Raw genomic sequence first — 21,484 nt, forward strand, 5'->3', positions numbered from 1 at the left:
AGTATGATAATAAATTGGAGTTAGGATCAACGATTTGCTTTTTTTCTTAATGTTGTCAAAGGATGCTGATGTTCTTGATTAACCCATGGGACAAGTTTGGGAGTTGTTGCTCTGGAGAAGTCAAAATCATGTTTTCCCTTGAACAAATGTAAGATGTGCATAAGATCATTCCTGCTAGCTCTGCATGTAGTTCCATTATTCTTTGCTTTATATTTACTCTTATGTTTCTTATATTTCTCAGAAAAATCCAAAATTGCTTATGAACTCTGAATCTTACTCATGGGACTTCAACATCTTTCATCGTCATGTTAAGATGATAAACATATCATGGGTATTAATATGATCAAATTGAGTTACTTAACAAGGTACTAAAAATTTTTCTCTTTCTAAAATGAAATGTTTCATACCTAGTTATAAAACACTTTACAGTTAACAATGAAGTTCTGATGACATACACTTGAGGTTTTGCAGCTTTTCATCAGTAGAGTCATAGAAAAATATTCTAATTACATTTTTCTGGTGATAAAAATGGCAAACATGACAGAGATATTCAGTAAGTGGCTAATGTTACGAACTGTCATTAGACATTTACAAAAGTAAATGCTACAAAAGTGTCTGTTTGGACACTCACCTTCCTGGACCTGGAGGGAGGGGGAAGGAGCTGGAGCTTCCCACAGGGCAGGAAACCCTGACTGCCCTGGGGGACGGAGGGGAAGGAGGGGGGGAGTGGGGGGAGTGGGAGGGTGTTGGGAGGGGGGGCGGAAATGGAAACTTTTATAATTTAATAAAATTTACTAAAAAAAAAAAACAAAAAAAAGTAACAAAACAAGTCTACTACTCAGAATGAAAATTTTAAATATGAAAACTACATTTCAGCAACCCTTAACTGTTTAGAAATAATACTTCTTTTCTTAAAGTAATACAGTTCATATCCTCCAACATAATAAGGTTCAATACCAAAAAGAGAAGCAAGGCATCACTAAAATACAACTCTAGGAGAAGAGAAGTTTCCAAGATCTTAAACAGCAGCCTATCTACTGAGACCAGACAGTTAACTTCCTTGCTGAGAACATATTCCTTTAAATTTGTTATGTGAAAAAAGCTGTCTATTCAGAACTAAGTCACAGTTATTTTAGTTTATAGCAAGTCACCACCAAATTATTTCTCCTCAGATTACCACAGAAGATTGCTCAGTGCATTTTAAAAGTAAATTCAACTTGCATTATTAGAGACACAGATAATGGATGATTGTTTCATTAGCCAAATCATAGGTTATCTATTTTCACATTAATACATTACCTACATTACCATCAAAGACTGTGGTTGATGCATATTTGCTCAACATTCACACAAGGAAGGGCCTTGATGATGTGACCTACTCTTAGGCCTATGTTACTAGTTGCTAGGTAACCAAAGATAAGCACTCTGAAGCAGACCAGCAAATACATGAAGCTGCATCCAAACTCTAAAATGTGTTCTAATGCCTCACTCAACACCATTAAATCTCTGGAAAGTCCAAAGTCAAAATTCAAAAGAAATAAGGCAAAGTTCCATGACCATGTGTGTAATTTATAAGCCAAATTCCTAAACCACTACAATATGCCTGATAAGACCTTCTTAGCCATTTTTCTTTTTTTCCTCTTTTTTGTCCTTGTTAAATGTGTGTTCTTTTTTATTTTCTAATTTATTAGATTTTTTTAAAAATGACAATCCAAATTCCCACTCATTCTCTCCTCCCATTTCCTCCACACATCCTCCCACCCCACCCCCTCTAATCCTCAGAGAAGGTAAGGCACATTGCTTTGTGGAAGGTCCAAGGACCTCCCTAGTATATCTAGGCTGAGCAAGGTATATACACAAAGAGAATAGAATCCAAGAAAACCAGTACATGCAGTAGAGATAAATCCCAGTGCCACTGCCAGTGACCTCTCAGTCTGTCCCAGCCATACAGTTGTCAACAACATTCATAGGGAATAGTTTGGCCCTATGCTTGTTCCTTCCCAGTTCCACTGGAGTTGGTGAGCTCCCATTGCTCAGGTAAACTGTTTCTGTGGATGAACCCTTCATGGTCATGACCTCATTCCTCATATTCTCATTCCCTCTATTCCTCAACTGAAACTTGGGAGCTCAGTCCAGTGCTCCGATGTGGGGCTCTGCCTCTGTTTCCATCTGTTGTTGAACTAAGGATCTATGGTGATATTTATGATAATTATCAGTCTGACTACAGGGCAAGGCCAGTTCGGGAACCATTTCCTCTATTGCTTAGGGTCTTAGCTGGGGTCATCTTTGTGGATTCCTGGGAATTTTTCAAGAGCCATGTTTCTTGCTAAGGCCATAATGGCTCCCTCAATCAAGATATCACTTTCCATGCTCTCATATCTTTCCTTCCTCCATATCGACTATCCCATTCCCTCAAGTTCTCCTCAACACTCTCCCTCGTCCTTCCTCTTCCCTTTCTACCCTTCCTTCCATGCCCCCCAGCGCCATGCCCCCATTTGTCAGGCAATCTTGTCTGTTTACAATTTCCAGGTAGGTCTATATGTTTTCCTTTGGATTCACCTTATTATTTAGCTTCTCTAGGATCGTGAACTATAGGCTCGATGTCCTTTGTTTATAGCTAGTATTCCCTTATGAGTGAGTACATACCATATTCATTTTGGGGGTCAGGGTTACCTCACTCAGGATAGTATTTTCTATTTCCATCCATGTGCAGGCAAAATTAAGATGTCATTGTTCACCGCTGAGTAGTACTCTAATGTGTAAATGTGACACATATTCTTTTTTTTCCTTATTTATTTATTTAAAGAATTTCTACTTCCTCCCCTCCTCCCGATACCCTCCCGCTCCCCCCACGCCCTTTCCTCCTCCCTCACCATTCCCAAGAGCAGTCAGGGTTTCCTGCCCTGTCGGAAATCCAAGTTCCTCCCCCCTTCCTTCAGGTCCAGGAAGGTGAGCATCCAAACAGACCAGGATCCCAAAAAGCCAGTACATGCAGACGAAACAAGACCCAGTGCCATTGTCAATGGCTTCTCAGTCAGCCCCCATGTCAGCCACATTCAGAGAATCCAGTTTGATCACATGCTCGTTCAGTCCCAGTCCAGCTGGCCTTGGTGAACTCTCATTCGATCAGTCCCCTTGTATCAGTGGGTGAATGCACCTTTCACGGTACTGACTTCCTTGTTCATGTTCTCCGTCCTTCTGCTCTTCATTTGGACCTTAGGGGCTCAGTTCAGTGCTCCAATGTGGGTCTCTGTCTCTATCTCCATCCATCTTCGGATGAAGGTTCCCTCTGGTTCTGCTTTCCTTGCTCACAATCTCCCTCCCTCTGCTTCTCATTTGGACCTAGGGAGTTAAGTCCAGTGTTCCAATATGTGTCTCTGTCTCTATCTCCATCCTTCGCCATATGAAGGTTCTGTGGTGACATGCAAAATATTCATCAGTATGGTTATGGACCAAGGCCAGTTCAGGTACCCTCTCCTCTGCTGCCCAGGGAACAATCTGGGGACCTCTCCTTGGGCCTGGGAATCCCTCCAGAATCAAGTCTCTTGCAAACCCTAAAATGGCTCCCTTAGTTGAGATATATACTTCCCTGCTCCCATAACCATCCTTCCTCCCTCCCCCCGCATCCCATTCCCCCAATCTTCCCCCTCTCCCCTTGACACATATTCTTTATCCATTCTTTGGTTGAGGGACATCTAGGTTGTTTCCAGGTTCTGGTTATAAACATAATTGAACAAATGCCTTTGTAGTATGACTGAGCATCTTTTTGGTATATGACCAAGAGTGGTATTGCAGGATCCTGAGGTAAGTAGATTCCCAGTTTTCTGAGAAACCACCATACCGATTTTCAAATTGGTTGCACAAGTTTGCATTCCCACCAGCAATGGACGTGTTCCCCTTACTCCACATCTTCTCCACCATAAGCTATCATTAGTGTTTCTTTATCTTAGCCATTCTGACAGGTGTAAGATGGTATCTTAGAGTTGTTTGGATTTGCATTTCCCTGATAGCTAAGGAAGTTGCACATTTTCTTAAGTATGTTTTGGCCATTTGAAATTCTTCTGTTGAGAATTCTGTTTAGATTAGTACCCCATTTTTAATAGGATTATTTAGAATTTTAATTTTTACTTTCTTGAGTTATTTACATATTTTGGAGAACAGTCCCTTGTCTGATGTGGGGTTGGTGAAGATCATTTCCCATTCAGTAGGTTGCCTTTTTCTCTTAAGGACCATATCTTTTGCTTTACAGAAGCTCAGTTTCAGGAGGCCCCATTTATTTATGGTTGCTCTTAGTGTTTGTACTATTGGGTTTATATTTAGGAAGAGGTCTCTTGTGCCAATGTATTTCAAACTACTTCCCTCTTTCTCTTCTATTGGGTTCAGTGTGGTCAGATTAATATTGAGGTCTTATATCCATTTGGACTTGAGTTTTCTGCATGGTGATAGATATGGAACTATTTTCATTCTTCTACAGGTTGACATCCAGTTATGCCAGCATCATTTGTTGAAATGCTTTCTTTTTTCCATTATATAATTTTAGCTTCTTTGTCAAAAATCAGGTGGTCATAGGTGTGTGGATTAATATCTGGCTCTTCAGTTCAATTCCATTGGTCAACGTCTCTATTTTTATGCCAATACCAAGCTGTTTTCATTACTGTAGCTCTGTAATAGAGCTTGATATCAGGTATGGTAATGCCTCCAGAAGTTCTTTTACTGTATAGGACTGTTTTGGCTATCCTGGACTTTTTGTTTTTCCATATAAAGTTGATTATTGTTCTCTCAATGTCTGTGAAGAATTGTTTTGGGATTTTGATGGGGATTGCATTGAATCTCTAGATTTCTTTTGGTAGGATTGCCACTTTTACTATGTTGATCCTTCCTATTCAAGAACATGGGAAATCTTTCCATTTTCTAATATCTTCATCAATTTCTTTTATTGTAGGAGTTCCTTCTCTTTGTGTGTTGCTTTCATTAGATAATGAATAAAGAAACTTCCTTGGCCTAGGTCATAGGACAAAACTTAGGTAGGCAGAGTACACAGAACTGAATGCTGGGGAAAAGGGCAGAATGTCAGACACCATGGATCTCATGCCTGAAACAGACGCTAGTTAGAATATTGCTGGTAAGCCACAGACACCTGGTAATACACAGATTAATAGAAATGGGTTAAATTAAAATGTAAGAATTAGCCAATAAGAAACAAGAGCTAATGGGTCAAGCAGTGTTTTAATTAATACAGTTTCTGTATTATTATTTTGGGTGTAAGCTAGATGGGCGGCAGGGATAGAACAGGTGACCCTCTCCTTGTAAAATTCTTTCTTCAAAGACTTAAAAGTTTTTGTCAAATAGGTCTTTCACTTCCTTGGTTAGTGTTACCCCAAGAAATTTAAATTTTGTGACTATTGTGAAGGGTGATGTTTCTCTGATTTCCCTCTCAGCTTCTTTATCCTTTGCGTATAGGAGGGCTACTGATTTTTTTGAGTTGATCTTATATCCTGCCACACTACTGAAGATATTTATCAGCTGTAGGAAATCTCTGGTAGAGTTATTGGGGTCACTTATATACACTACCTTATCATCTGTAAATAACGAGGGTTTGATTTCTTCCTTTCGAATTTGAATCCCCTTAATCTCCTTTTGTTGTCTTATTACTATTGCTAAAACTTCAAGAAGTATGTTGAAGAGATATGGAGCAAGTGGACAGCCTTGTCTTGTTCATGATTTTAGGTGAATCGCTTTGAGTTTCTCTCCATTTAATTTGATGTTAGCTGTCAGCTTGCTGTGTATTGCTATTATTATATTTAGATATGATCCTTGTATCCTTGATCTCTCCAAAACCTTTATCATGAAGGATGTTGGATTTTGTCAAATGCTTTTTCAGCATCTAATGAAGTGATCATATGTTTTTTTCTTTCAGTTTATTTACATGATGAATTACATTAATAGATTTTCATATGTTGAACCAGCCTTGCATTTCTTGGGTGAAGCCTACTTAATCATGATGGTTAATTATTTTTGATATGTTCTTGGATTCAGTTTGCCAGTAGTTTATTGAGAATTTTTACATCCATGTTCATGAGTGAGATTGGTCTGTAATTCTCTTTCTTGATTGAGTCTTTGTGAGTTTTGAGTATCAGGGTAAGTGTAGCTTCTAAAAAGAGTTTGACAATGTCTCTTCTGTTTCTATTATGTAGAACACTTTGAGGAGTATAGTTATTAGCTCTTCTTGGAAGTTCTGGTAGAATTCTGCACTAAAACCATGTGGCCATGGGCTGTTTTTGGTTAGTAGGTTTTTGATGACAGCTTCATTTTCCTCACAGCTCATAGGTCTATTAAAATTGCTCACCTGGTCTTGATTTTAATTTTGGTATATGTTATCTATCTAAAAATTGTCCATTTCCTCTACATTTTCCAATTTTGTGGAGTACAGGTTTTTGTAGTAAGACCTAATGATTCTCTGAATTTCTTCAGTGTCCATTGTTATGTCCCCATTTTCATTTCTGAGTTTGATAATTTGGATGTTCTCTCTCCACCTTTTGATTAGTTTGGATAAGGATTTGTCAATCTTGTTGATTTTCTCAAAGAACCAGCTCTTTGTTTCATTGACTCTTCGTATTGTTTTGTTTCTATTTTGTTGATTTTAGCTTTCAATTTGCTTATTCCCTGTCTTCTATTCCTCCCATATGAGTCTGCATCTTTTTGTTCTAGAGCTTTCAGGTGTGCTGTTAAGTCACTAATGTGAGCTTTCTCTGTTTTCTTTTTGTGGTCACTTAGTGCTATGAACTTTCCTCATAGCACTGCTTTCAATATCTATCATACGTTTGGATTTGTTGTGCCTTCATATTCATTGAATTCAAGGAAGACTTTAATTTCTTTTTTATTTCTTCTTTGACCCATGGGTGGTTCAGTAGTTGACTGTTCAATTTCTCTGAGTTTGTAGGCTTTCTGGGGGTAATATCATTGTTAAATTCTAACCTTAATCCCTGGTGATCTGATAAGACACAGGGTTACTCAAATTTTTTTGTGTCTGTGGAGGTTTGCTTTGTTACTGAGTATGTGATCAATTTTAGAGAAGGTTCTATGAGGTGCTAAGAAGAAGGTATATTCTTTTCTGTTTGGGTGGAATGTTCTATAGATGTCTGTTAAGTCCATTTGATTCATTACATCTGTTAGTTCTCTTATTTTTCCGTTAAGCTTCTGTCTGATTGACCTGTCCATTGGGGAGAGTGGAATGTTGAAATCTCCTACTATTAGTGTGTGGGGTTTGATGTGCAATTTAAGACTTAGTAATGTTTCTTTTACATTATGTGGGTGTTCTTGTATTAGGGGCATAGATGTTCAGGATTGAGACTTCATCTTGATGAATTGTTCCTGGTGTGAGTATAAAATGTCCTTTTCCATCTCTTCTGATTGATTTTAGTTTGAAATAAATTTTGTTAGATAGTAGGATAGCTACACCTGCTTGTTTCTTAGGTCCACTAGATTTGAACACCTTTTCCCAATCCTTTACTCTGAGGTAGTGTCTGTCTTTGAGGTTAAGGTATGTTTCTTGTAAACAGAAGTCTGGATCCTGTTTTCATATTCATTTTCTTAGCCTGTATCTTTTTATAGGTCTATTGAGTAGATTGATATTCAGCAATATTAATGACCAGTGGTTGTTAACTACAGTTGTTTTTTCTTGTTTGTTTGTTTTTTTTTTGGTAGTAGGATTTGTGTGTTTTCCTTCTTTGGGTTATGCTGGTGGGTGGTTATCAGATGTCTGTGTTTTTGTGAGTGTAGTCAGCTTCCCTGATTTGGGATTTTCCTTCTAGTACTTTCTGTAAGGCTGGGTCTGTGGATACGTATTGTTTAAATATGTTTTTTCATGAAATGTTTTCTTTTATCCATCGATGGTGGAAGGAAACTTTGCTGGGTATAGTAGTCTGGGCTTGTATCTGTCGTCTCTTAGTATCCACAGCACATCTAACCAGGACCTTCTGGCTTCCATGGTTTCCATTGAGAAGTCAGGTGTAATTCTGAGAGGTTTGCCTTTATATGTTACTTGATCTTTTTTCTTTGCAGCTCTAAATATTCTTTTTTATTCTGTATGTTTTGTGTTTTGATTATTTTAGAGTGAGAGAATGGGTTTTTGGATTTAGTCTATTTGGTGTGCTCTAAGATTCTTGTACCTTCATAAGGATAACCTTCTTTGGTTGGGAAGGTTTTCTTTTATAATTTTGTTGAATATATTTTCTTTGGCTTTGAGCTGGAGTTTTTATCTTTGTACCCCTATTATTCTTAAGTTTGGTATTTTCATGGTGTCCCAGATTTACTGAATGTTTTGTAATAGGATTTGTTAGATTTAATGTTTTCTTTGAACAATGAGTCTATTTCATCTATAATATCTTCAGCACCTGAGATTTTTCTTCTATCTCTTTTATTCTGTTGATTATACTTGTCTCTGTAGTTCCTATTCATTTACCCAGATTTTTTATATCCACACTTCCCTTGGTTTGTGTTTTCTTTATTATTTCTAGTTCAGTCTTCAAACCTTGAACTGTTTCCTTCACCTATTTGATTGTTTTTTTCTTGGTTTTCTTTGAGGGATTTGTTATTTTTTTCCAATTTTTACTTTATCTTCTCTTCTATTTCTTTAATGGAAGTTTTTCATTTTCTCTTTAAATGTTTCCATTATTTTCATAAAGTTACATTTAAAGTCATGTTCTTCTACTTCTTCTGTGTTAGGATGTTCAAGTCTTCCTGTTGTGTGACTGCTGAATTCTGGTGTTACCATGTTGTTTTTTTATGTTATGGGAGGAATTCTTGCATTTGTGCATACCTTTCTCTTCCTTCAAATGAGGCCAGCAGTGTCTTTGGATCTTAGTACAATCCTTGCTATGCCTGTCTGAGTATTGGCTTGTTTTTCCTGGTCTGCTCTGTACACTCAATGTCTCAGAAATCCTATGAGGTCTCTATACACCTGTTCTCTTGGTTTTATCTCTTGGTTTGTTCTCTTGGTGCTCTCTCTTAATCCCCTCAGTGTTGTAGAACACTCTTGGTCCCCTCAGTAGTATAGCAAGCTATTAGGTGGGATGTGGTTAGTAGCTTGGGGGGGGGGGTGTCCGGTGGATGGGTTTGGGTTTTGGGGGAGCCTAGCCACAGGAAACTCCCTACTGGCTGCCTAGAAAATCCAAAAGAGTTGGGGAAGTGTCCTTGGGTTTTGTTCCATTGGGGAGATCCTAGAGGGTGGGGCTTTCAGCTGTGTAGCTGTTCACTCACCTCTTAAGTTCTCTCAGTATTGGAGCAAGCTGTGTTTCAGACTTCCACCAAGATTATAGGAAAATAGACAGGTTTGGGGGTGGGGTGTTGCTAGTAGTTTGGATGGTGGCTGAATGTGTTGGGGAAAGCCTAGCTGCAGGAAACTCCCTGCTGTCCTGTTAGAAAATCTTAGGGAGTTGGGGAAGTGCTCCTGGGTTTTGTCCCACTAGGGATGTCCTAGAGAGTGGGGCTTATAGCCATGTGGCTATTCACTCACCTCTTAAGTCATCTCAGTACTGGAGCAAGTTGTGCTTTCCTCTTTACCCATTTTTCATATGCTCAATTTCATTTTGAATGTTGGAAAATTGTTTCTAATATATTTTGACAGATATACTAATGTTTGTCTAGGAAATATCTAAATACTTAAAGTACATTCTCAACATGGCTTAAAGGGATGAATCATAATACAGTTTTCATTTTATGTTGTTGTATTTATTTAGTTGGTAACAATGTAATATGTTGCTTCTTCAATTATTTCTCATATTATTAACTTAAGAGCACAACTGAAAATTCTAGAACAAAAATAAAAAGTAACTTCCAGGTGATTGAGGGTTTCTACAAAGAATAGTCAATGTTTATCAGATATGTGGCCCCTGAGAGGCCATCCATGCTTCGTGGATGGCACCACAACCATGCACACATAGGTAATATGATCTCAACTAAACATGTTTTTAAAATGAAAAGGGCACATGAAGTTTGGAGGGGAAAGTGTTGTATGGATGGGGGAATTTTAAGGAGAGTGAAAGGGTTTAGATTTAATTTTTAAAAAAGTTATATGAATGTGTGAAAGTCTCAAAAATATTACTGCTTTCTGTGTCTGACATCACATAGTCCTTTTATCAATCCATTGAGATAAGACAGGTGCTGCTACATTAATTCCATAAATAAATCAATAAAGAGATGATATTGAAAAAAATTACATGATATATGACTCATTGATTGGTAGACATATAGGTATTTAGGCAGTAGAAAGGTAATAGACTGATGAAATGATTGGTAGATTTGGGTATATAGATGATATAGTAAAAAGCATAGGCAGTAAATTTTATTCCAAGTTCACACATCTCAAGTCTAGTTGGTGTTATCTCACAGATAAAGTTCCTAACCACATCTTGCACTCCCTAGCAAATATTGGATGATGTCATAGGACAATGCTGGATAGATAAAAATAATGTAATTTTTATTACATTATTTTTAATGTAATTGAAAGAATCCACTTTCAATTGTCAGATTTGATTTGATGATTCCATTCAAATACAAATACTTAAAAATAGCTATTTGAGGACTAGAGAGATGGCTCAACTGTTAAAGGCTATGCTCACAATCAAAAAATAGCTACTTAAGCAGAAGAGGGAAAGAAATTAATGTTAAAGCCATCAGAAGAATTTTTCGTAACATAATAATGCCAGTTTTAATGTTGAATTATCTGGTATCTCAAATGTGTCTCATATGTAAGTCTAATAAGTACGGTCATTAAGTTGGCCAAAGGAATTAAAAATAAAGTATTCGATGTACAAGTGTAAAGCTATACGGGTCTTAAATGATAGCAGCACAGTAAGTTTGAACTATAACATAATAGATGCTATTAAGTAAACCTAGGTTAATGTTATGTTCTCCTATTGAGGTTGTTACTAGAGAACTGGAATAGTGTTTCATTTAATTTAAATGATCTTGCAAATCTGCTTGGTTTATTTGACAACCAAATGGTCAATTCAATACTTGATGAAATTTACTTAGATACATATTTTTAAAACATCAATAGAAATAGGGTTCCATGAAATACGGATCCTGAAGAATGTAAGTTCTATATTTTGGAAATCAATTGGTAGAAAAAGTTAAACAATTTATTTTGATTATCTTTTATCACAAGCATATTCCAGTTGTCAGATACTGATGAGCAAAAAACTGAAACCGTGTTAATCTTATTTTACCTTTCTTTCTGCTCATATTGTCGTATTTGGAGTCTCCTAATTATAAGCCTCCAATAAAGAATTGCTAAGAGAAAGACTAAATGTAATTCTGAACGCCAAATTAATTCACAAATGCAGAGTCAACTCTAATTATCAATAAAAAACACAGGATGACATAATAAGCAGCTTGGTGGGAGTTAATTCAGTAGCTCAGAGAAAGATGAGTAACATGGTTCATCAAAGTAGTAGATCAGCTGGGTGGTGGTGGCACATTCCTTTAATTCCAGCACTTCGCAGGCAGAGGCAGGTGGAGCTCAACTAAGTTCAACCACCCTAGTCTACAAAGCAAGTTCCAGGATAGTCAGGACTGCAGGATTGCTACAAAGAGAAACTATATCTTGAAAAATTAAATCAAACCAAAACAAAACAAAAAATAAAAACCAAAACAACACAAAAAAAAAACCAAAAGAGTAGAAGTCAAAATAAGTTGGGGAAAAACTATCAATATTCCAATTTTATTTGCATATCCTTGATGCAAAACACAGCTCCTGCTCCAGAACGAATAATATTGTACTTTAAGCTATTTGTGAACAATTATGACGTGGAAATATGCAGTCAAGTTACACCTAATCCACTTCTGTGGATAACGCATTAAACTTGCATCCACACAACAACAAAAGGAGTCATAAATCAAAACATTTATCAAATACATTAGTGAGAACATTTAGTAGTTAGGTTATATCACAATTAGAAAAGTCTCATCAAAAAATTCTAGATATTTTCTTCAAACATTCTTAATTTTAGAGTTAGCTAAAGGCTATGTTCTGCTACACCCCAAACTTTTATCTCATAGTCTTAATACCGTTAGGTCCAGTGCAGAGGCTAGCAGCAAATACATATGAGGTGACTCCAACTGGAATATTCCATCTTTCATAAGGACAAAATTATAATTAGGCAGCCAGTTTGGAAGGTCCTCAGTAAAAATATAGAGTCTTCCGACTACTCAAATTTATATTAGCCTAGATGATTTTCCAAACCAATATCCCTCAACTTGGATTTTTTTCTCTGTATTCCCTTGGTTAAAGCTTATTCATTCTTTAAGATCAAGATATGTTACTTTAAGATTCTCTTATAAAAATTAGACTGGATTTATGGATTAGTCTTTCATTTATATACTCATGTATATTTCATATATGTATACGCTCGTAACAGCAATTAATGAAAAATAGGCCATAAATTTGAAAGAGAGCAAGGAGGGATATGGGAGTATGAAGGGGAGAATAAAATAAAAATGATGTAATCTCAAAGAATAAAAGAAGTGAAAAATGAGATGATAAGATGCTTAGGTATCCTGCTCTTCACTACGCAACCACCCCAGTCTTGCCCTCTCCTCTTACTTAAGAGTATGGATATTTTTAAATGCATAGATATGACAGACTCAGTCTATATAAATGTTGCATATATATGATTTAAGGCTGACAATTTTTAAATGAGCTTTGTTCCAAAGTCATTGACCTACTCCTTTGTTCTAAAAATATATACAGTTTATTCAGGCTATTTTCATCTGTATTTTACCCCTGAATTACAAATTATTGTTCTTTTTTCAATTGTTTACTTTATCATATAAATCTGGTCAGTAAATAATCAGAATTTGGTGAATGAGAGAAGAATGGGTAGAATAGAAATTATAGCAAGGCTGATTTAGATTTATGTAATAAAATAGCACAGTACTTGAGATCCACCTTTCACCAAATTATCATCCATTATCAATTTGAACCTTCACCACTCAAGAGCCATTCCCTATATGTGACAAATTGTATAAATTCTGAGTTTTTACATATCTTAATACTACATCATAAATCTTAATTTCAACTACATGTAGTATACATAAACTTTCTCTAAATCATTTACTTTTCCAATTTTGAGAATCTTAATTTCTTGTTTTGCTTGTTCTGTGAAGTCCATTTTCTGTTAAAAATACACTGCATATAGTTTTCAAGGGTTAGAACAGCATTGTTGGGACAGAGGGAAGAAGGTCCAGTTTTCAAACAATACCATGACATGTTTGTCAATGGGAAACACTTATTGCTACAGAGGCCTGCAACCAAGCAAATAAATTCTATGACATAGATAAAATAAAATTCAAGTTGAAGTATTTCCAATTTTCATTTTAATTCATTTACTATATTGTAAGAAAGACTCAAAGGAAATGATCTTCTGAAACCACATTTCAGTATACTATTATGAACTTAAACTTATGCATGCCATACACCTGGCATTCCTCATTTTTGACTGATGTCTTACCACAGTGATTAATAGGATTTAACCTATAGGATAAAATACCAAACCAAGTTCAAGCAAAGATGTTTTTATATGCATTTTTTGGTGCATAAATTCTTAATGTCCTTAGAATAATGCTCTGTGTGACTGATATTGAGGTAGCCTGCAGTAATGAGTCATTGAGTTTAAACTGCTTCAGGCTATTCAGTTCCAGCTGATTGGAGCTGCCTGTGGGAGCCCAAGCAAGGCCTGACCTGTCCAGGAATTTCCTCCCATATTATTAGTCAATAATTAAATAGGCTTGTATTTTACATTAGGACAACTGGTAGTTTTGAGTCATTATGAGACTGTCAGAGACACATTAATCATACTGATGCTCTTGTTGTAAACATAAAGTTTAAGGGTGATAATAGTATAGTTAATTGTGAGTTCATAAGCAAAACAGTGAAGTGGTAAGGCATATGAGGTAGGTATGCTAAGAATAGGGTGATTTTTTTTTGGATCTTTAATAACATTGACCTTACAAATTAGATAAATTCTAAAAAGTAAAAATTTTATATGATATTTTATTAGGTTCTCTACTAAATACCACTCACTTGGAAATGTGGATACCATAGATTTTATCAATAACCCCTTGCATGAGATTCTAATACCAGAATACAGCACTGATCATTTAACTCACTATATTTTTATTCTCAAATTTTGAAAATATGCTATATCTTAAATGTCTAACAGTCTTGAATATTTTAGGCAATGCATACAAGTTATGGTAATAGTAACTGAACTAATAAGTAATAAAAATAAAGTTTCCTTAGTCAGATAATCATTGAATATGTATGAAATGCATGAAAGCAGAGAATGACTTATAGGCTATGAAATGGTATAAAAATCACTTTATCTAATAACTTTTTACAGCTTTCATAAGTCCCCTCTGCCTTAAAGAAACCTATTTAATATTCAGGATCCTTCGTTTAATGCTTTACTGAATGCGTTATGTATTTCTTCATTTGTAAAATATATTTATCTACAGTTGAGTCCAAGTTTAAAGACTGTAACTCCAGTTTATGAATACAGTGCTACACATATAAGGACTTTCCTCCACATAAAATCTCAAGTCCAATACTCCCAGCCTCACCTGGTTAAGCTATTGCTCTTCTGCCACAGAGAAATAAAAAAAAGATAAAACAAAATAAGCATGAAGCTATTGCAACATATGCAGTCATTTTACTGCCCTAACAAATACTTCTTGCATAGGGCAAAATAATCCAAAATTTATGAGACTACCATAATATTGTCAAAATACTATTGTTAGCTGCTGAAGATGTATTCCATCAGATTTTTCAAGAAATTGAAAATATTCCTGTAGATCAGTTGATCGTATTTATTTTGTGGTCATGTTTTTCAAATTCTCTCTAAATCTCAATAACCTGAAATAGGATACATGAGAAAAAAAAGTACATATGAGTCGACAGAGATTCAAAAATAAATTAGAACCAAAAATACCTATGTTAGTACTTAGGATGAATGAGCCAGAGAAACACTCCAGACTCAGTTGTCTTAGAAGAAAAGCACTCTCATTTGCCATATGTTTGACACATTCTATGTACTTTACTTATACTTCACACAGACAACTTCATTTAAATTTTAATCTTGTAAATGGAATATTTTTATTTTGTTGATGAAATCAGTTAAATGACTTTTCTAAGGCCACCAGGCATAAATGGTTGAAACAGAGAAGAAACAGAGCACTGAAGCTGAAAACCTGCCGTCTAAGTTCGGAATGGGCAACAGGGCAGAGTAGAAGGCTGGGTTATTAAACTTCTTTATCAGCATGGGCTCGTTTTACCAGCATTCCCAGTCTCAAAAGTGTTACCTTTACCCAGTCTTTATCCAGTCTTTAAAATGAGAATGTCTTAGCATTTCCCTGACGTGGTTTTGTGAATTACTCATACAGTGGTGAACTCTATATAATCTATCTGTTTAGAAGGCTTGAATCATCTAACACAATAAAACTTGTCAACAAATAAGTCCTAATGATTCCTCCTTTTATAAAAGATTATTTGGGTTATAAGAACAATATAAATATAAGATACAATCTCTGTTTCATAATAACTGAATGTATAAGACATATATAAAAGGTTCCCAGCCTAGTATGTAAACTGCATATTTTTACCCAAGGAGTAGACACACAGTGTATTCGCCAATTTACCCATACTGTAGGCAAAGATATTCCAGTACTGAAGATAAATGGCAAAATACAATTAGTGGTTCAACAAAAAGACTCAGCACAGCAACAGAACCATAAAGATTCTTTCTCAGTGTCACAGTGAGTATCAAAATATGAAATACCACCAGACAAGACACATCTGTCATTCAAGAGGAATGTGCCACTTCCTCCGTGAAAGAAAGACATCGCACACATCATCAGTTCCCAGTAAATCAAGACAATGATCTGTCTAAGCTGTGACAGGGATGTTTTGTAAGAGAATGATGAAAATGTGTTATAATGGAGAAAATATGGTGCAAAAATGCCTATGAGAGCCAAGAGAAGTGTGTAGTTCAGGATGCAAAATATTAATATAAATTATCAATGATCTCCCTATAACTGTCAAATTCATTATTAGTTCTTGAATACATTCAAATTTGGCTTGTTCCCTTAGAATGTCCATGCAAAAGTAAAATTATAACATGTTGAGAAAAGTATTTGAGTTGCACAATACTGAAAGTGTATTGTTGAACAAAAAAAAATGATAAAGTTTGGGGGAAAATGAAGATTCCTAAAGACCATTTCAGCACAACTGACTCTTTAAAAGTGGGTGGCCCGAACTCAACACCAAAGAAACCAAAATACACCATAAAATGAAATTGGTTCATTTAATTAGCAATCTTAGATTGTGACTCGTGGAGCTGCTTTAGATCCCAATGAGAGTTATGCTTAGTGGAAGTTGGGACATAGCACAAACATCTTACCCTATTTTGGAATAAAAGAACCTTGGGTTTAGGAGAACTTTAATAAGCAGACATAGACCAAATGTTTTTTAGGGGTCATCAAAATTTAGTTAAATAGACTCATATTTATGGACTTCTTAGCAGAATATTTTCATTTTTAGTACTCTAATCAATTTGTTTCTGGTTATTGATTTAAAATCTTTCTTCTACTCTCTTCTAACTATTAGTAAAGGTTCTATGTATATATGACATGTCCTCTTTCCTATGATAATTATTAATACTGAAAATAATCACACAACGTACTGCTACCTCCAAGTCTCTTCACAGTCTTGAGCCTTCTCTGGGAGTTAAACTTCACACCGAGCCCTAAAAATGACCATGAGTACAGTGTTCTGAGTGAAAGAGAAACTGATCTAGGTCAGTTATGTTCAAGATGTGTGAACTTATCTTAGCCCATAACCTTCTTACTAGATTCTAAGACTAGTTTTATTTTCTGGTCACTATGCCTCCCATATTATCTACTATCCAATATTCTACAGATTAAAAAATTTGAAAAATTGGTTAGAGGACTAACTATTAAATCAGATTTTTGCATTACTCAAAGTAATTATCTCTACAAAATTCTAATTTCATAAGCTTGACATACAAAATATAGATAATCAAGAAAGCACATACTACATAGTGTAGTGATATTTCATTTGTACTTTATTGAATAAAGCTTGCCTGAAGATCAGAGAGTTAAACAGCTGCCTTGGTCCACTGTGGTGACACACACCTTAAATCCCAGTAACCACACTAATTTGCCATAGAAAGCGGGCAGTTCAGACCTTTAATCCTAGTGGTGCAAGCCTTTAATCCCAGCACTATATAGGAATGTAAGATGGAAGGAGACAGCTCTCAGTCTTGTTCTAAGATTCCTGGAGCCATTTCAGACTGTGGTAGAGGTAAGAGCCTCACTCTCTGTTTTGCTTTTCTGACCTTCAGGTGTAACCCCAATTTCTGTATCTAGGTTTTTATTTATTCATGCTACAACATGGAGAGAATAAAATGTTAACATCTTAAACGTCATCTTTATTGCAGTGAAGACATTCTCTTCTCGACCACAACTACTTGGAAAATATCTACAACAATGGTGGCACTCAAAAACAACACTTCTAACACACAAGTGTGCATGTAGAAAAGAATTAATTTGAACTGAGATTTTTGGTTATTTAGTTATTTCAGTGAATTAAAAGTTTTTATTGATTTCATAGCTATCTAAAAAGCTGTTCAAATTTTGTGTTTATTATTATTCTGTGTATGTGTGTATGGGTGTGGGTATATATGTAGGCATCAGAGAACTAATTTTACGGGTTGTCTCTGGTTTTTTAACTGTGAGCACTAGGATTTGAACTCAGGCTATCAAGTTTACAAATCAAGTACTTTTACCTTCTGAGCCATATTGACGACCTTGAAATGTATGTTTGTAGAGTGATATAGGTAGTCAAACATTTTTTGAAACACCAGCTCCTAACTAATGGCAGAAAGACATCTTGTTAATTGTGAAAGATTGCCCTTAGCTTAGGCTTGTTCTCAACTAGCTCTTGAAACTTAAATTAACCTATTTATATTAATAAATTTTCTGCCATGTGTCTTGCTACCTTTCCTCAATATAATGTATGTCCAACTTCCTCCATGTGTTGCTGGCTAATCTCTGCCTCTCAGATTGTTCCCCAAAGATCCCCCCGCCTCAGAAGTCCCTGTTATCCTTTCCTGGATATTGGCTGTTCATATCCTTATGAAAACAATCAGAAAGTGGCTTAGGTAAGTGAGATAAAACAGAGACACACCTTCACACAGTGTGACCAAACATCAGGCAACAGATACAACCTCAGATCATGGTGTGTGTGTCTCTGTGTGTATGTACATGTATATGTGTGTCCACACATGTGCCATGTACCTTGTTAAAAGGCCAGGAGACAACCTCAACAGTCAATATTTCAGCCTTTATTTTCCACAATGTTTGAGACAGAGTCTCTTGATTATTTTTCTACTGTGTAAGTCAAGTTTACTGGTGCATAAGCTTTCAAGGATTCTTCTTTCTGCAACACCCAACTCCTTCTAGGAACACTGGTGTTATATGGAGTTATACTCTATGACTAAACATGGATTCTGAGAATTCAAACTCGTATTTTCAAACTTACATGGCAAATGCTTTTACCCACTGAGATGTGCCTTGCCCCATATTCTCTATTAGCCCTTTAAGAAGAAAGGGGTTTAGTAATTGAGTAGATGAGTAACAAATTGTAACATGAGTGTGAATAGCAATCAGTCCCTAAAATGAACAAATGCTGAGCAGAAAAGATAGTCAATTCGGTAAAATGCTTGTCTTGCAAGGCATTAGGACCTCGGTCTGATCCCCACAAGTCACATAAACAAATCACCCATCATGGTGCATGCTTGAAATCCCAATGCTGGGGAGGAAGATAACTGACTCTTTGGAGCTTATAAGTCATCCAATGTAGTCTAATTGATGAGTTCCAGGCCAGTAAGTCACCCTGTTTTAAAAATGGCTAACCCAATTATAAAATGGGGTACTGAACTGAACAGAGAATTCACAACAGATGCTCTTCGAATGGCCAAAAGACACTTAAGGTCATGCTCAACTCCTTAGCAATCAGCGAAATGCAAATCAAAACCACTTTGAGATACCATCTTACACCTGTCAGAATAGCTAAACTTAAAAACACCAATGATAGCCTATGCTGGAGAGGATGTGGAGTGAGGGGAACACTTATCCATTGTTGGTGGGAATGCAAACTTGTGCAGCCACTGTGGAAATCAGTGTGGCGGTTTCTCAGGAAACTGGGAGTCAACCTCCCTCAGGACCCAGCAATTCCACTCTTGGGAATATACCCAAGAGTTACCCTATCATACTACAAAAGCATTTGTTCAACTATGTTCCTAGCTGCGCTATTTGTAATAGCCAGAACATGGAAACAACCTAGGTGCCCCTCAATAGAAGAATGGTTAAAGAAGGTGTGGAACATATACACATTAGAGTTTTACTCAGCTGTAAAAACCAATGACGTCTTGAATTTTGCATGCAAATGGATGGAAATAGAAAACGCTTTACTGAGTGAGGTAACCCAGACCCAAAAAGAGGAATATGGTATGTACTCACTCATAAATGGATTCTAGCCATAGTTAAAGGTCTTTGAGCCTATAATTCGTGATCCTAGAGGAGTTAATAAGAAGGTGAACCTGAAGAAAATCATATAGTTATCCTCCTGGATATTGGAAGTAGTCAAGATTGCAAGGCAAACTTGGGTGCACGGGGGGGGGGGTTTGGGGGGCGTGGAAGTAAGGGAGATGGTTAGAGAGAAGGGAGAGGGGGAGGATTGGGGATGGCGTGGGGGAATGAGATGAGGGGGACAAAGGATGGATATGGGAGCAGGCAAGTATATATCTCAACTAAGGGAGCCATTTTAGGGTATGCAAGAGACTTGTTTCTGGAGGGGTTCTCAGACCCAAGGAGAGGTCCCCAGATTCTTCCCTGGGCAGCAGAGCAGAGGGTGCCTGAACTGGCCTTGGCCCATAACCATACTGATGAATATTTTGCATGTCACCACAGAACCTTCATCTGGCGATGGATGGAGATAGAGACAGAGACACATATTGGAACACTAGACTTAACTCCCTAGATCCAAATGAGAAGCAGAAGGAGGGAAAACGTGAGCAAGGAAGGCAGGATCAGAGGGAACCTTCATCCGAGGATGGATGGCGATAGAGACGGAGACCCACATTGGAGCACTGGACTGAGCCCCCCAAGGTCCAAAAGAGGAGCAGAAGGAGGGAGAACATGAAAAAGGAAATCAGGACCGCGAGGGGTGCGTTCACTCACTGATACAAGGAGACTGAATGAGAGCTCACCAAGGCCAGCTGGACTGGGACTGAACGAGCATGTGATCAAACCGGATTCTCTGAATGTGGCTGACATGGGGGCTGACTGAGAAGCCATTTACAATGGCACTGGGTCTTGTTTCGTCTGCATGTACTGGCTGTTTGGGATCTGAGTCTGTTTGGATGCTCACCTCCTAGACCTGGAGGGAGTGGGGAGGAACTTGAACATCCCACAGGGCAGGAAACCCTGACTGCTCTTTGAACCGGAGAGGGAGGAGGAGAGGGAGTGGGAGGGGAGAAGAGGGAGTGGGGGGAATGGGAGGGTATGGGGAGGAGGGGAGGAAGTGGAAATTTTTATAAACAAATAAATTAATTAATTAATTTAAAAAAAAGAGAGAGGAGTCAACTGAGGAGTGACATACAGGATTGATCTCTGACCCTGACCTGACATGCATATACACACTCCTATAGTAACATGTGAATGCACATGCAAATACAAACACACACACACAAACAAAGGAATAGATGCAGTTCTCTGGGTTAACAAAATCTTGCTATTAAGGAAGGATATAGAAATGTGGCTTATCTAGTAAAGTACTTGCCACAACAGCATGAGGACCTGAGCTCAAGTTCCAGCATCCATATAAAAGTTCTTACAATGACACATATGTAATGCCAACATCAAGGAAGTATAGGCAGGCAACATGCTAGAGCTTCCTGATTAGTTGGTGTAGTCTAATCAGTGAGTTCCTAGTTCAATGAGAGATCATATCTCAAAAAATGAGTTGAAGGGCTGGAGTGATGGTTCAGCAGTTAAGAACGCTGACCTGGGTTTATTCCCAGCAGTGTATCCTGGCTCAACAACATCTGCAACTGTCTTTAACTACAGTGCCACAGGATCTAACACACTTTCTGACTTCTGTGGACACCAGACACACCAGTGGGGTTCATATAGACATGAAGGTAAAACAACAATGCTCTCCCAATTAAATTAAAAACTTATTTAATTTTTGAAGGATGAAGAATGATAAAGGAAGGTATTCAGCATTAATCACTGACATCCATGTCTGTGTACCCACATGCATAAACTCACATGAAGTACACACACACAGTGGGGTACCAGGGAGAAACAGACACACCAGCTATGCTCAGAGAAAGAAACCAAA

The sequence above is a fragment of the Myodes glareolus genome, chromosome 27 (assembly GCF_982192425.1).
Source record: "Myodes glareolus chromosome 27, mMyoGla1.1, whole genome shotgun sequence".
In the NCBI taxonomy this organism is placed as follows: domain Eukaryota; kingdom Metazoa; phylum Chordata; class Mammalia; order Rodentia; family Cricetidae; genus Myodes; species Myodes glareolus.